The 15,231-nt window shown below is 43.1% G+C and overlaps 1 protein-coding gene across 1 annotated transcript in view; it reads right to left on the reverse strand.

Annotated features, from left to right (window-relative positions):
• Window positions 1–420, reverse strand: part of Plppr1 (phospholipid phosphatase related 1) — a 286,325-nt gene extending 285,905 nt beyond the window's left edge. Inside the window, exon 1 of the mRNA XM_085839298.1 lies at window positions 147–420. The gene's annotated coding sequence lies outside the window, so the exon portion shown is untranslated. The remainder of the gene's footprint in view (window positions 1–146) is intronic.
• Between the last annotated feature and the right edge of the window lie 14,811 nt (window positions 421–15,231).

Here is a 15,231-nt window from a genome sequence, read left to right on the forward strand (position 1 = left end):
TCGGAACAACCAGACAACTACCTTCATCTGCACCTTGCAACCGGCAAGCCAGGCGTGGGCCACCTGAGTCGCTTCGTCGGGTCGGAAACCTGCCCCGGTCGTCCCAGTATGTCCAGCCTCAGCTGTGCCCGGGGCGCCACACTCACCTTTGGCGGCCAAGCTTCCTCCCTTACGCCCTATTGGGCGGACGGACTGCGGGCGGCGAGGTGCATTCAGGCAGCGGCTGCAGACAAGCTCCTCAGGCGCTGCTGCATTCCGCTTGCGTGGGAGAGCGAGCGGGCGAACGCGCGGCTCGGGCGTATGCGAGTGTGTGTGTTTGTGCGGTGTGTGTGTGTGTGCTCGTGGGCGGGGTGGGGACAGGAGTGCGCGGGATCACAGATTCCCCTCGGCGACCATCCCTTGCTAAGCCTCCTCTGCTGCCTCCTCCTGCCGTTGGGTCCAGGTTTTGGGACCTCCCGTTTGTTTAATGAAAGGGAAGGAGCAAAAGGCCGGCGGGGAGGGGGCGTGGGGGGGCGTAGAGGCGGGGAGAGGACCGCGCATGCTCAGAGAGGGGCACCGAGCTTGCTCCCTCTCAAGAGCTGAAGCATGAAGCTTGCAGGGTTGTGCCCCAGGGAGTACCGGAGACTCAGCGGGGTTCCTGGAAGGCAGCCCGGGAATCCCGCTACCTAGGTGCTCCCTGAGCGCCAGGGCTCCCGCGCTCTGGAAGCCAGTGGCAGGATCCCCACCCACCTAGGAGCCGCTTTTGCTTGCCAGTCTTTGGTAGCGTTGCCTTTTTCTTGCCTTGGATATTTTTAGTGCTTTCTCAAGCAATCCCAGAGGCCAGCGCATGACATATGCAGAGAAGTCCACAAGGAAACCCGGGCTGCAGGTGGCACCTGGACTAAAATGAGCTTTCTGACTTGGGTTTCCTTCTTCCCCCAACTTCCAGTTTGTGTTTAGCAAGGAGTAAGGGCAGGCAGTCCAGAGTCGTCCAGTCCAAACAGCTTTGATGGCTTCAGGGCAGAAAGGCACATAAAGGGTAGAGGAAGGAAGGTGAATCTCCAAGGACCCTGGATTCAGCTTCGTTCCATGTCAAGATCGGATGGAGAAGACAGTTGCCTACTCAAGAGGGCAAAAAGAACAATGCAGCCATTGTCCCGCTTGTCTCCAGTGCCAAAGCAATTGTGGGCTCTCATAGGTTGAGGCTTCTGGCCCCTCTGCTAAGTGGAAGAACAACTGTTAGCTTAAGAAAGTCCAGTAAGAGAACTTGAGCCTGCAAAGGCACAGTAACCTGAGGCCACTGGACATTGGCAGGTGAGAGACTCAGCAGGTGGAGTGGAAACTTTCTCAGCGATGTTCGTGCACCAACAAGCGTCCATTTTCTTCTCACAGTTTAATCAAACAGCAGCAGCACACATAACCCCATTTGCTTCCCTACTTTAGAAAAAGACATCCCAAATAGGGGACTTTCTGGAACTCCCTTGCGCTCACTTGTTTTTTATCCCTCCAAGGAAGAAGCACAGAAGACGCCCCCCTCTGGCAAATGTTTTCCAAGCTTTCCTTAAAGATCACTTCGGAGAGTTTCCACTGTGCACTGCTAGCAAGCAGATGCCTTCTTGATGAACTCTGACCCGTGTCCCATTCATCTTCTCAATAATAATGCCGAGTGACACTTGAACAGCAGGCAATTAGATCAAATCCTAGGACACACACGGAGGAGAGAAAACAACATGTCTAAATACCACAAACAAAAGCAAAGTTCAGGAGATGGGTAAAAACGAAGAACACCAGGATAAGAGGTTCTTAGAAAGAGTGCTGCCCAGGAAGTGTGGCAGGCGGCAATACCTTCCCCCTCATTGAGAATAGAGCTGAGTCCTTTGCTTAAAGGACAGTAACATTGGATTTCCATCCACCCAGGAGGAAAATCAGGGCCTCCAATGAAACCTCTGACATATATTTGAGGCTCCTAACCATGACTGTTTTACACACACACACACACACATTCCCTTTAGAATAACCAACAATGTTTACAGGAGTTTCAAGGTTCTCATATGAGCAGGGTCAGCCACTGTGCTTCCTTGGGGAAGAATAGCTCAGAGACCACATGTGCAATATATAAGAAGTAAGTGGGGCTTCTGAATGAGTGCAAGAGCTGGGTAGGACCCAGAAGCAGAGGAGCAGCCTCAACTCTTCAACTTTATCTGTAGAGAGAAAGTGAGGGCTCTTGAAGAAGTAAATGAAGAAGCAAGCAAGTCCTGTGTGGCCAGCTTTGCCAGGGGAGGGATGGGATGGTGTTTAAACCTGCTGTCGGGGACAGTCTGTTCACCAGATTTTTAATTTTTTTTCTGTTTCATTTGTTTGGTGTGGGGGAGGCGTTCATATGCATGTGGGCACACCTGCCACATCATATGTGGAAGTCAGAGAACAACTTGCAAAAGCAAATCCTTACTCTCCACAATATATGGATCCCGCGGATCAAACTAAGCTTGTGGTGTTTGACTGTGGACGCCATAACCTGCTGAGCCATCTCCCCAACCCCACTTCACCATCTGAAAGTGTCAAGTAGCTTCAAGGTCAAAGGTGAAGAGAACCTTTCATGAGTGGAACTGTGAATCAAATGGAATCCCTCTATACTTCTTCTACTATAGGACTATGAATGGACAGTTCAAGAATAAAAACTTCCTATGTGGGGAGTGGGGAAAATTCAGGGGGGACATGATGTACACAAAGCATGTAACACTTCCTAGCTTGCATGGCTCTCTGCAAGCTGTGGCTCTCAGTGTTTTGGTTAACGTTTTCATTACCCTGAATTTTGTTTTAAGCTGAGATTTTCTTTTCTAAGAGAGTGCAAGTGAAAAAGATGAAAACCAAAGCTTCCCAATTTCCCCTTCTGGCTTCTTCTATCGCCCACTCATGCATCACCCTAATGTATTTAAATCCATGTAGTAAAAAGAATACTATGAAGACACGTGGCCTTGTAAGTAGTAACTAATTCTAGCCTCACCTTTCTGCTCATGTATGGACATAACGGTGAAACAGGCTTGTCTTCACGAAAGCATGTGCACCCCTTATTTCTCATCGTATGAATAGAGGTCCCCCACCCACCCACCCGGCAATTTCCTTGGCAATCAACTTTGAAAAATATTTATTTTATATTTGACATTAGCTTAGCTAAGTAGGGTTTCATATGCGGTTTCCAGGCACATTTCATTTCGGATGATTACTCCCAAACACAAACACGTCCTTCATCTTACCCCCACTTTCCCCACTGTATCTTCTCACACACACCCGAGTTCCCTGCTCCACCTTACTCTGTTACTAGCCCCACCCCAACTCCTTTAAAGTGTCCTTCTTCGAAGTCACATGGGCCCCTTTCTAGTTTCCTGCCTTTACCTATATTTACTCCCTTCTGAATACACAAACTCAATAGCTAGCGGCAAGGATCCGCATGGGAGAGAACATATGGTACTGGTCTCTCTGAGCCCTTGTTAGCTCAAATAATGCTTCCAGTTGCATTCGTCTTTCTGCAAACTTCACGAATTCCTTTTCCTTTACAGTTGAAAAAAAGCATGTGGTGCACGTGTATATTTTCACTACCCACTCACCTGCTACTAGACAACATATTTTCCTCCCGTCTAAGTTTGCCTATCAAATGTCTTACTCTTGAGTGTAAGATCTATAATAGTAATAAAGATTTTTGCTGACAGAACTATGGCAAAATTATCCCCATGATCCTTTGAGTATATAATAAGTAACTTAACACTTCACGTCTGCTTTTGTTTATCTTTCCTTCAGACAAGTCAGTTATGAGTCACCCAAATAAAGAGTTTTTGTTGTTCTGCTGCAAGTGGTATATGTTCAGTAAATATTTAAAGGGTGGGTGATAAATATGGACTCACAAATTAACATATGCTGATAAAATGTTTACTTTGAAACAGACTTCTGAACACACTGATACTTGGTACTTTTATAGATCGTGAAGTTGGTAGGTTCTGCTTTTAAAATTTTTTTGTGCAATTGTCTAAAAATGGAAGTTGAAATGAGAAAGGCAAAGCAGGTTTCTGAAGACAGTTTCTATTCCTTTGGGAACAGATAAATCAAGCCCATTCTTAGGTTTTCTTCTAATTCACAAAGAGAGTAAGTTTGGGCTCAAAGTGTCTGATAGTTTGACAGACAGAATCATGCTAGACAACTAGCCCACCAGAATTATTTTCTAGTGCCTCCACTCAAAAGAATAAAATTGTCATTAGTTGTTTTGTTTTTTTCTTCAAAATTGTAATTATAACCAGAGAAGGACCATACTCAGAATCTCACCTTAGCCTTTCTAAATCATTACTCATAAAAGTATGAAATTGGTTTTATTTTTATGGATAAGAGTTAGGGTGTTGTGAGAGGATTGGAATTACGACTTCCATATAAGCCATGGAAAGGACTGAGATGATCAGGTGAGCGATGATATATTTATCTTTTCCCTGCCATATATCTAACAAGAATCTGCTGAGGCTGATGTGAAAAATGAAGAAGATATAAAGAGAGAAGCTTAGGTTCTTTGTATCCTACTTGATGAAGGAACAGACCATGAATTCTGCCACATTCTGTTAACCACATGGACAAGCATGGTCACTCCTCAGATTATCTTAATTTAGTCTTAATCTTAGAATGACTGTGTTTCTTTCTTTTTTAAAAAATTTGGTATTTATTTCATTTACATTTCCAATGCTATCCCAAAAGTCCTCCCCACACCCTCCCTCCCCCGCCCACTCCCACTTCTTGGCCCTGGCGCTCCCCTGTACTGAGGCATATAAAGTTTGCACAACCAATGGGCCTCTCTTTCCACTGATGGCCAACTAGGCCATCTTCTGATTCATATGCAGCTGGGAGGGGGTTATTGGTTAGTTCATATTGTTGTTCCACCTATGGGATTGCAGATCCCTTCAGCTCCTTGGGTACTTTTTCTAGCTCCTCCATTGGGGGCCCTGTGATCCATCCAATAACTGACTGTGAACATCCACTTCTGTGTTTGCCAGGCCCCGGCATAGTCTCACAAGAGACAGCTATATCTGGGTCCTTTCAGCAAAATCTTGCTAGTGTATGCAATGGTGTCAGCATTTGGAAGCTGATTATGGGATGGATCCCCGGATATGGCAGTCTCTAGATGGTCATCCTTTCATCACAGCTCTAAACTTTGTCTCTGTAACTCCTTCCATGGGTGTTTTGTTCCCAATTCTAAGAAGGAGCAAAGTGTCCACACTTTGGTCTTCGTTCTTCTTGAGTTTCATGCGTTTAGCAAATTGTATCTTATATCTTGGGTATCCTAAGTTTCTGGGCTAATATCCACTTATCAGTGAGTACATATTGTGTGAGTTCCTTTGTGATTGGGTTACCTCACTCAGGATGATGCCCTCCAGATCCATCCATTTGTCTAGGAATTTCATAAATTCATTCTTTTTAATAGCTGAGTAGTACTCCATTGTGTAAATGTACCATATTTTCTGTATCCATTCCTCTGTTGAGGGACATCTGGGTTCTTTCCAGCTTCTGGCTATTATAAATAAGGCTGCTATGAACACAGTGGAGCATGTGTCCTTGAAGACACTAATTGACATAAATTTCCAGTGCATTTCTCATATTCGTAGACTTTTCTCACCTGTCTTGAGTGATCTCAACCACCCTTATAGTGTTTGAAAGAGAATGATCCTCATAGGCTCGTATGTTTGAATACTTACATGGTCCCAGTTGGTGGAACTGTTTGGGAAGAATATGGAGATGTGACCTTGTTAGATACGGTGTGTCAAGGGGCAGCATTCAAGACTCTTGAAGCCTCCTTACCATCCCCAGTGCACTCTCTGATTCTTCTTGATTGTGGATCCAGATGTCTCTTGCCTGCTGCTCTCTTTGCTGCTGTTCTGGAGGCATGCTCATTTGTCTACTGCCATGCTTCCTGATAGGATAATTTTGATTCTAATTCTAAGCCCCAAATAAACTCTTTCTTCTATGAACTGCTTTGATCATGGTGTCTTATCATAGCAGTGAGAAAGAAACTAAGACATATTTCATACTTGTGCTCTAATACCTGGGCTTCTCCATCTCCTGTGCTTTGTATTTTGGGTTAGTACTTCATATGTCATATACTTCCAGACCGGAAGTGCCCTCTAAGGTCTCCATCTCTGCCCACTGTTAGCATTTCCTTATTGCTTCAGAATGGTCAGATAGACAATCCACCTATTCTTTTTCATTCTGGCCCCTGCTGCCAGCCTGGACTGGTTTATTCTCAATGGTCTTGGTGGCTTTGGTTTTTTTTTCGGTTTTTTGTTTGTTTGTTTGTTTGTTTGTTTGTTTGTTTAAACCATCATTTTTATTGTTTAAATTTAGACTGCTGAAATAAATTGCTCAATCATCACTTCATAGTAGTCTAGTCCAGAGATTAACAAACCAGTAAGTACACACTTTATGCCTTGTAGGCCATATGGTGTCTGTCAGAAGTACTTAACTCTTTAGCCACTGACAATGTATAAAAGAATGGGGATGTCTATACTCCAGAATATTTTTCTTTAATAAAAGCAGGTGGTGAGATGGATTTGTCCCTCAAGGTACAGTTTGCCAACTCTGAGTTAACCTTTTCCTTTATAACCTTCACATCTATCATCAGCAATGTGTTGAGTGTAAGGAACTTTAAACTTGCCTTTTGTCCTATGTGTAGGAAAATAATAAAAGTGCAGGAAGTCTTAGTCTTGCCAGTTTAGAGGATTCTTGTCAGCAAGCATGCCTCTCTCACTACCTTATAAACATAGTCAAAAATTATTTTTTTCTACTTGTACATCTGCCTGTTTTCTGCATGCAACAGTGCAAGCAATAGCAAGTATACTATTTTTAGTCTAAAAAGCTACTTTTGCAGCCTTAGAAATTTGATGAGAGAGCTAGTTAAAGAAAAATTCAAGCATGGCATTCTTTCCTTTTAAAATAGAGCAAGTATCATAGCCTGATTCTGACCAGCAGCGTAGAAACTACCTCTCCAAATAAACTCCAGTCAATAAAAATATGTCCTTATGTACGTTCTCATGCAGAGGCAACCCCTCTACTAAGTTGAACTCATATAATTTTAACTGTTGCCTGAGCACTTTTACAACACTTAACCCAACTTACAAAAATTTACCCCATCTAAGAAATGTTCCTACACCAACTGATCTGCAGATTAAACAATGTCCCTAATGAAATACAGCATTTCTGCAATTCAAAAATTCACATAGAATCTCAGTGGACTCTATACAACCAAAAACAATTTTTTAAAAGAAGAACCAAATTGGAGGTCTCACTATCCAGGATTTTGAAACTTACAGAAAATCTAAACAAAACAATGTGATACTGGCACAAAGACAGGCATATAGGCTGAAATAGAATAGAAAGCTCAGAAATGAATCTAACATATGGTCAAAATGATTTTTGACAAGTATGCCAAAACTGTTCAATGAAGAAAAGTCACTCTTCAACAAATGGTGACAGAAGAACTGCCCACGTGCAAAATAATGACAGTAAACTCCTACTTCACACCACCAACATTAACAAGTTGACCAAAACCCAAACAAAAAAGCTAAAGCTTTAAAACCCTTAAAAGAGAACAAAAGTAGGGAGCTTTATAGCATGGGTTTTAATAATCATTTCTTAGCTCAAGTGATAAACAGCACAAGTGATGAAAGAAAATTTGGTAAATTTATTTGCATCAAAATTAAAGGTTTTGTATATTAAAAGGCACTATTAAACAGAAAAGAACACTCATAGAAGGGAGAGAGAGAGAGAGAGAGAGAGAGAGAGAGAGAGAGAGAGAGAGAGAGAGAGATTATCACAAGCAGTGTGCAACTGGTAAGATGTTAATATCATGGATGGAGAGATGGCTTCACAATTAAGAGCACTAGCTGCTCGTCTAGAGGATCTAAGTTGATTCACAGCACTATAAGTCAAAGGTGCCTAAAACTCCAGTTCCAGGGAATGCAATGTTTTCTTCTGACCTTCATGGGCACCAGGCACACCTATGGTGCATCAATACTCATGCAAGCAAAGTACCCATACACATAAAATAAAAGGGAGAGAGAGAGAGAGAGAGAGAGAGAGAGAGAGAGAGAGAGAGAGAGAGAGAGAGAGAGAGAGAGAGAGGATGTTACAATGCACAATGCATAAAGAACACTAGGGTTGATTGTTGACTGAGTGATGGAGAGCAATTGCTGTTCTTCCAGAGGACCCAGTTCTGTTTCCAGCACCCATAAGATGGCTCCCAGCCACCTGTAACTCCAGTTTTGTGGACTCTGATAATCTGTTCTGGCCTCTTTAGGTACCAGACATGTGCATGGTACACAGACATACATGCAAACAAAACACTCATACATGTAAAACAAATGATACTTTAAAAAGATGAGTACCTACAATTCAACAACAACAACAAAAGTGAACTGACAGATGAGCAGAAGGCTGGTGTCTTGGTCCGCATCCTATTGCTGGGAAGAGACACCATTTGCCTAAAAATTTCATAAATTCATTGTTTTTAATAGCTAAGTAGTACTCCATTGTGTAAATGTACCACATTTTCTGTATCCATTCCTCTGTTGAGGGGCATCTGGGTTCTTTCCAGCTTCTGGCTACTATAAAGAAGGCTGCTATGAGCATAGTGGAGCATGTGTCCTTATTACAAGTTGGAGCATCTTCTGGGTATATGCCCAGGAGTGGCATTGCTGGGTCCTCATTTTCTGAGGAGCAGCTAAACTGATCTTCAGAGTGGTTGCATCAGCCCACAATCCCACCAGCAATGGAGGAATGCTCTTCTTTCTCCACATCCTCCCCAGCATCTACTGTCACCTGAATTTTTCATCTTAGCTATTCTGGATGGTATGAGGTGGAATCCCAGGGTTGTTTTGATCTGCGTTTCCCTGATCACCAAGGATGTTGAACATTTCTTTAGGTGCTTCTCAGCCATTCAGTATTCCTCAGTTTAGAATTCTTTGTTTAGCTCTATACTCCATTTTTTAAATACAGTTATTTGGTTCTCTGGAGTCTAACTTCTTGAGTTCTTTGAATATATTGGATATTAACCCTCTATTGGATATAGGGTTGGTAAAGATCTTTTCCCACTCTGTTGGTTACCTCATAACTAAAACTAATATAAAAGAAAGTAGAAAAGAGCCTCAAGAACATGGGCACGGGATAAATTTCCTGAACAGAACACCAATAACTTTCACTCTAAGATCAAGAATTGACAAATGGGACATCATAAAATTAGGCAAAGGACACTGTCTTTTTTTTTCTGGCTCATAGGTATCTTTGTGTGGAAATATCTGAGTGTGGAGGTTTGTTGAGAAGGAATCACTGAGGAAGTAAACTTACAAGTCTGTAATTTAAAAAGAATTGTGGGGTAGAGCATCTCCAGAACTTCAATAACAAACTAACTAACTAACTAACTAACACTAAATACATGAATAAATCAAATCAAATTGTGATTAAAATATACACACCACTAATTTACCATTTTAACCTTATAAAATTGCAATCACCGATACCCGCCTTTGAGATTTGTTTTATCTTCTTTAACTGGAATTCTGCACCTGTAAATGATGACTCCCATTGCCCCCTCCACTCCAAACCTGAGTCCACCATCCTCTTATCCTTATTCTCATGGCCTTTTCTACACTCAGCGCTTCATGCAGTATTTGAACTTCTGGGACTAGTCTATTCACTTAGTCTGAACAGCTGAAATATGCTATAGTATCAGCCAGAAGGTTTTCCTCTTTTCTCAACTCTGAATAATATTCCACAGGATATGTATGCAGTATTTTGCTCACCCACACGTCTGTCAATGGACAGCTTATTTGCTTGTCCTTTGATTCCCATGAATGAATGCTGTTACAAACACAAGTGTAATGGGTATCTATCCGTGTCCTTGCTTTTAAACTTTGAAGATATATAACAAAAAAGTGACATTGGTACATCATATAGCAGGTCCATGCTTAACTTTTAAAAGAACTGGCGTATGCATTTAAATTTCCATCACTGCCCCGGGAGAATCCCAGATCCTCTGTGTTCTTTTCAGCATGTGTCATTTCCTTTTTCTTCATAGTTTCCAAGTGAATGGATAGACATTGATGTCAGATTGCCTGCCTGGTTGTCAGTTGTACATTTTCCTTTTTTCTACCCAACTGTGGTGGTTTGAATAAGAATAGCCTAATGCTCATATATTTGAATGCTTAGCCAACAGGGGGTGTCATTACTTAGAAAGAATAGAAGATGTAGCCTTGTTGGAGTAAGAGTGACCTTGTTGGAAAAGTATTCCACTGGGATGGGCTTTGAGGTTTCAGAAGCATAAGCCAGGCCCAGTGACTCTTTCTTCCTGCTGCCTGCAGATGTAGAACTCGCAGCTCCTTCTCCAGCACCATGTCTGCATGAATGCCACCATGCCTCTCAGCATAATGACAACAGACAAAACCCCTGAAACTGTAAGCCAGCCCTAATCAAATGCTTCCCTTTATAAGAGAACTAGAAAATATCATCCTGAGTGAGGTAACCCAATCACAAAAGAACACACATGGTATGCACTCACTGATACATAGATATTAGCCCAGAAGCTCGGAATAACCGAGATATAATTAACAGATCACATGAAGCTCAAAAAGAAGGAAGACCAAAGTGTAGATACTTTGATCCCTCTTAGAAGGGGGAACAAAATACCCATGAGATGAGATACAGAGAAAAAATGTGGAGCAGAGACAGACTGAAGGAAAGGCCATAAAGAGACTGCCTCACCTGGGGATCCATCCCATATACTGTCACCAAACCCAGACACTATTGTGGATACCAACAAGAGCTTGCTGACAGGAGCGTGATATAGTTGTCTCCTGAGAGGCTCTACCATTGCCTGACAATACAGAGGTGGATGCTCTCAGCCAACCATTGGACTGAGCACAGGGTCCCCAATGATGGAACTAAAGAAAGGACCCAAGGAACTGATGGGGTTTGCAGTAAAATGACAACAACTATTATTGCATCAGTAGTCACTGTGTACCCATTCAAAAGTCATCTTGAAATGGTGAAAGAATCCCTGGCCTCTTTTATAGCCAACTACAGTGTTTGTTTCTCAAATTGTTTCATGACCTTGCCTACCCATTCTCAAGGCTAGCACCCCAGGTAAGGCTCTCATTACCCAACCTGGGCTGGCACTAGTGGACTCAGATAGCTGCATGGTTTTACTTTCCCACAGGGGATTAGACTGAAATGGCCCTGTATCTCTCCTCTTTTACTTAACACATGTGGAGCAGATGCTGGGGTCCATGTAATCACAGTGCTCTAAAAATGTAATTGTGTGTGCTTGTGTTCTTTCAATTTACAGCTGCATTGACTGAAATAACAGCTCCAAGAAAGGTATAAGGGAAAAATCTTGAAGAAATAGTTTTAAAGTAACAGTGGTGTTGTTGGAATGTGGTGTAGTCATATTTGTGTGTGTGTGTGTGTGTGTATGTGCGCGTGTGCACACGCGTGCACGTGCATATTAAAGGAGGATGCCTGGAGTCTTGCTCTGTCACTCCCCCTACCTCCCTTAAGACAGGGTCTTTCTCTGAACTTGGAGCTTATGCCTCTTTTCAGCTAAGCAGGCTGGTCAGCTTGCCCCATTGATTGTCCTGTCTCTGCTGCACCCATCCCCACCCCAGGGCTGAGGTCATAGGCATGCTGAGCCGTGCACAGGTCTTTACACAGGTGCTGGGGATATGAACTCAAATGCTCATGCTTCCTTCCACAACAAGTTTCTTAGCTACTGAGCCATCTTCTTAGCCTTGAAAGTTCTATTTTATCTACCTTTGACAGGGATATGAGCTATAACTCTTAAAAACTGGCTAAAATGTTTAAAGAGCATGTTTTCTAGTCCCTTAGTGAACCCATGTCCCTCACATGTAGCAAAGAATCCATTAGCTGAGGTAAACCTTCAGGGAACCCCTATGTTAAATGGTGCAATTCTTTTCATAAAGTACCAATGACTGATTACTTTCTCGCCATTACCATCAGTAGGAAATTTTCCCTGAAGAGCATCACTATTAGTCTACACAGATCAGTATACCAGTACACTGAGCAGTAAGGTTGAGGACATCTGCTGTTCTCGCTTGCTCTTTTCATCCTCCAACCAAGAATGCATCCAGCTAAGCAGTTGGCATCCTCCAAACAAACAAACAAACAAACACTGCTCTCCCATATCTAAGCATGAGCCTAGAATCCCAACCCAGTGGATCAGGCTTTCCACTGTCCTAGCTAGCCACTGTGGTTTCCAGCAGATGGTAAATGATAGAACCCTAGAGAATTAGGTCAAAATTCACAAAAGGAAAACTGTCATGGTTTCCTTACTAGGACACTAAGCAGTTGATACACTGTAAGACTGGGAATAACATAAGGATTATATCCTTAAGGTGATGTTGAATTTACGGTGCCTTAGAATACCACTAGATGTTTCAGTTACTTGAGTTCACTTGGACTGGCTTAAGGCATTTTGATTTGGTTTTCTTTCCCATGCCCTGTTGGAATTGTCTTCAGTAGACACAGCCAGTTTAGCATCTCCTTAATAGTAATAGAGGCAAAGAAAAGGAAAAGCAAGCCATGGATCCGCACAGTGCTTAAAGGACCCATTCCTCTGGCCACTCTGTGCCTGTTTCCTAGTTCTGAATACTTCAGTCTCACCCATAGGCACAATTCCTAAGTGTCTCCTTCCCCTTTTTCTGAATTGCCAGCTTAGAAAGCTGGTGCCCTTAAAGGCTGACACCCACTGCTAGACAGATGGAGCAGAGAGGGCCAAGGCCAAGGCCAGGCTTATGCTGCCAACTCATTTGGCCAAAGGCCCAGCCTTACTCCACAGCCACCAATGCTGTCATTACCCAGCAAAGGCTGATCTCAGTGCCCTTTGCTTGTCAGCTTCTCTACGCTCCTGAAGGTGACAGTAGTCCAGGAAGTCTTTGCTCCTTCCTGGCATTCATACATCTGCCAATCACAGCTTTGTGTAGTTGATAAGGTGTCCCTTGGCAAGAGACAGCCAGAAGCCCTGTCCCATTCCCACAGCAGGTGTCAAGAGAATGTCTGGAACAGCTGTCAGCTTCCCAATGCCAGGCTGGTGTGACTGGCTTGTGGGGCATGCCTTCCTTCCCTGCAGCTCTCTAAGGTTTTAACTTCACAAGCATTAGTTCTGAGGTAGAGTAACTGTCTTGGTTTATCTCCAATATTCTATGGGGTCAGTCTTCTTTTATGCTTATATATATCAAGTTGGGATCTAAAAGGTACACTGACCATGCCACTCACTGCTTTAACTTCCCAAGGGAATTCTCAAGCTTTCTGTTCAAAGTCTGTTATGGGCTTGGTTAAAATTGTTTTGGCCCCAGACCTCAACATTTCCAACAAACCCATCTTCTTGTCTCTCCCCTGCTGTTCCAAGCATGCCAAGTTCCCTTCAACACTAGATGCTGGTTTTGTTCCCTTCAATATGTCTGCCTAAGTCTTATTTGTCTTTCCAGTGTCAGTTCAGGTGCCCTTCATCCAGAAAGCCTTCTCTGAATCCCCTAAAGCAGGGAGGAGAAGAAAGGTACCTGCCTCTGTGTTCCCAAGGCTTTCCTGACTTTGCTCTTTAGCTTACTGTTATGTATAACTATATGTAAGGTACACATTTATATGTGTTATACTTAAAAGATTTCAATCTCTTTCTCCTGCCTCAACTCAATGGCCTTTGTGATGATATTAAGTGTTGATGCCTTTAAGAAGTGATTAGGTCTTGAGGGTGGCATCAGGAGTAAGTCCATTCTCTTCCATTCTTCCAAGGGAGAATGTAACAGGAAAACTTACACCTGATACTGGTACCTTGGTATTGGGCTTCCAAACCTCCAGAAAAGTGAGAAAATAGCTTTCTGCTCTTTCAAATGACCCAGCTGTGGCTATTGTGTCCCAGAAGCAGTAAGTCGGTATGTAATTCTATTTATGGACTTTGAACAAATTGAAGATGAGTGCTGTCTTTTATCTTAGCTACACTAGGTTCTTAGCATATGCTTCTTGAATAAATAAATTCATAGTCATGCTTTCCTACTAGAATTGAGGTACAAAATGTGACATTAATGGAATCACTCAAGGGGATCTCACTTCTGGAAAAAAAGTTACTGTTATCTTGTGCTTATGCACAGGGCATGGTGTGTTTGATTCAAAATGAACATGGATGGACTGGAGGTGTCACTAATCTGAAAAATACATGCTTGGAATGTATGAGGCTCTGGGTTCTCTCTGTAGTCTATGCATGCACACGTGTGCACACACACGCACACCACACAATACACACACACACAAAGAAGAAGAAGAAGAAGAAGAAGAAGAAGAAGAAGAAGAAGAAGAAGAAGAAGAAGAAGAAGAAGAAGAAGAAGAAGAAGAAGAAGAAGAAGAAGAGAGGGGAGGGGAGGGGAGGGGAGGGGAGGGGAGGGGAGGGGAGGGGAGGGGAGGGGAGGGGAGGGGAGGGGAGGGGAGGGGAGGGGAGGGGAGGGGAGGGGAGGGGAGGGGAGGGGAGGGGAGGGGAGGGGAGGGGAGGAAAAGAAGAATGAAGCATGCCAAACTGAACATAGAGGAGCAGAGGGCCTTTCGCCATTGTTTCTCTCAACTCACAGCGTCTAATTAAGGGAAGAGAAAGCTTGTCTCTTGAGCATCTCATTACGATTTTCATGCAGCTGAATCACTTTACCTCTGTGCTCATCCCCAAAGATCAGCCTACTATAGCATCACTAACACTCCAGGAAGCAGAGGCCTGCTTTGGCACTTCAGTGGCACCAGGGTCCCACACTGTCCGGGTCTCTGGCACAGAAACTCATCAACAACTGTGACACCTCATGTCTATGATAATGGGTGTCAGCAGGACTCAGGATCCTGGGACTCCAGTGGCGCCTGCAATGCTGTCTCAATATTATTGGGTTTGTCACAAAGCTCAGCCTCTCTGCCAATAATGGCGGGCAGCATCATCCCTTGCAATATAGCAGTTTTCTCTTCCAAATTAAGTGTTTTCCCTTTCAGCACCAAGAAAGAAGTAGAAGGGAGAGTCTTATTTCCACCTAATACACCACAGAAAACTGGAAAATATCAACGGATTATTTTTTTCTTGACAATGGAAACACTTTCTCCGATATGACCTAAGGTGACATATATAAACTCTAAAAGCAGAACACTGAAATACAGATCCAAATCATGAGTTCAATTTAGTTTGAGTTCTTTGTT

Source organism: Mus caroli, unplaced genomic scaffold (genome assembly GCF_978045245.1).
Source record: "Mus caroli unplaced genomic scaffold, Mus_caroli_1 scaffold_6, whole genome shotgun sequence".
NCBI lineage: Eukaryota > Metazoa > Chordata > Mammalia > Rodentia > Muridae > Mus > Mus caroli.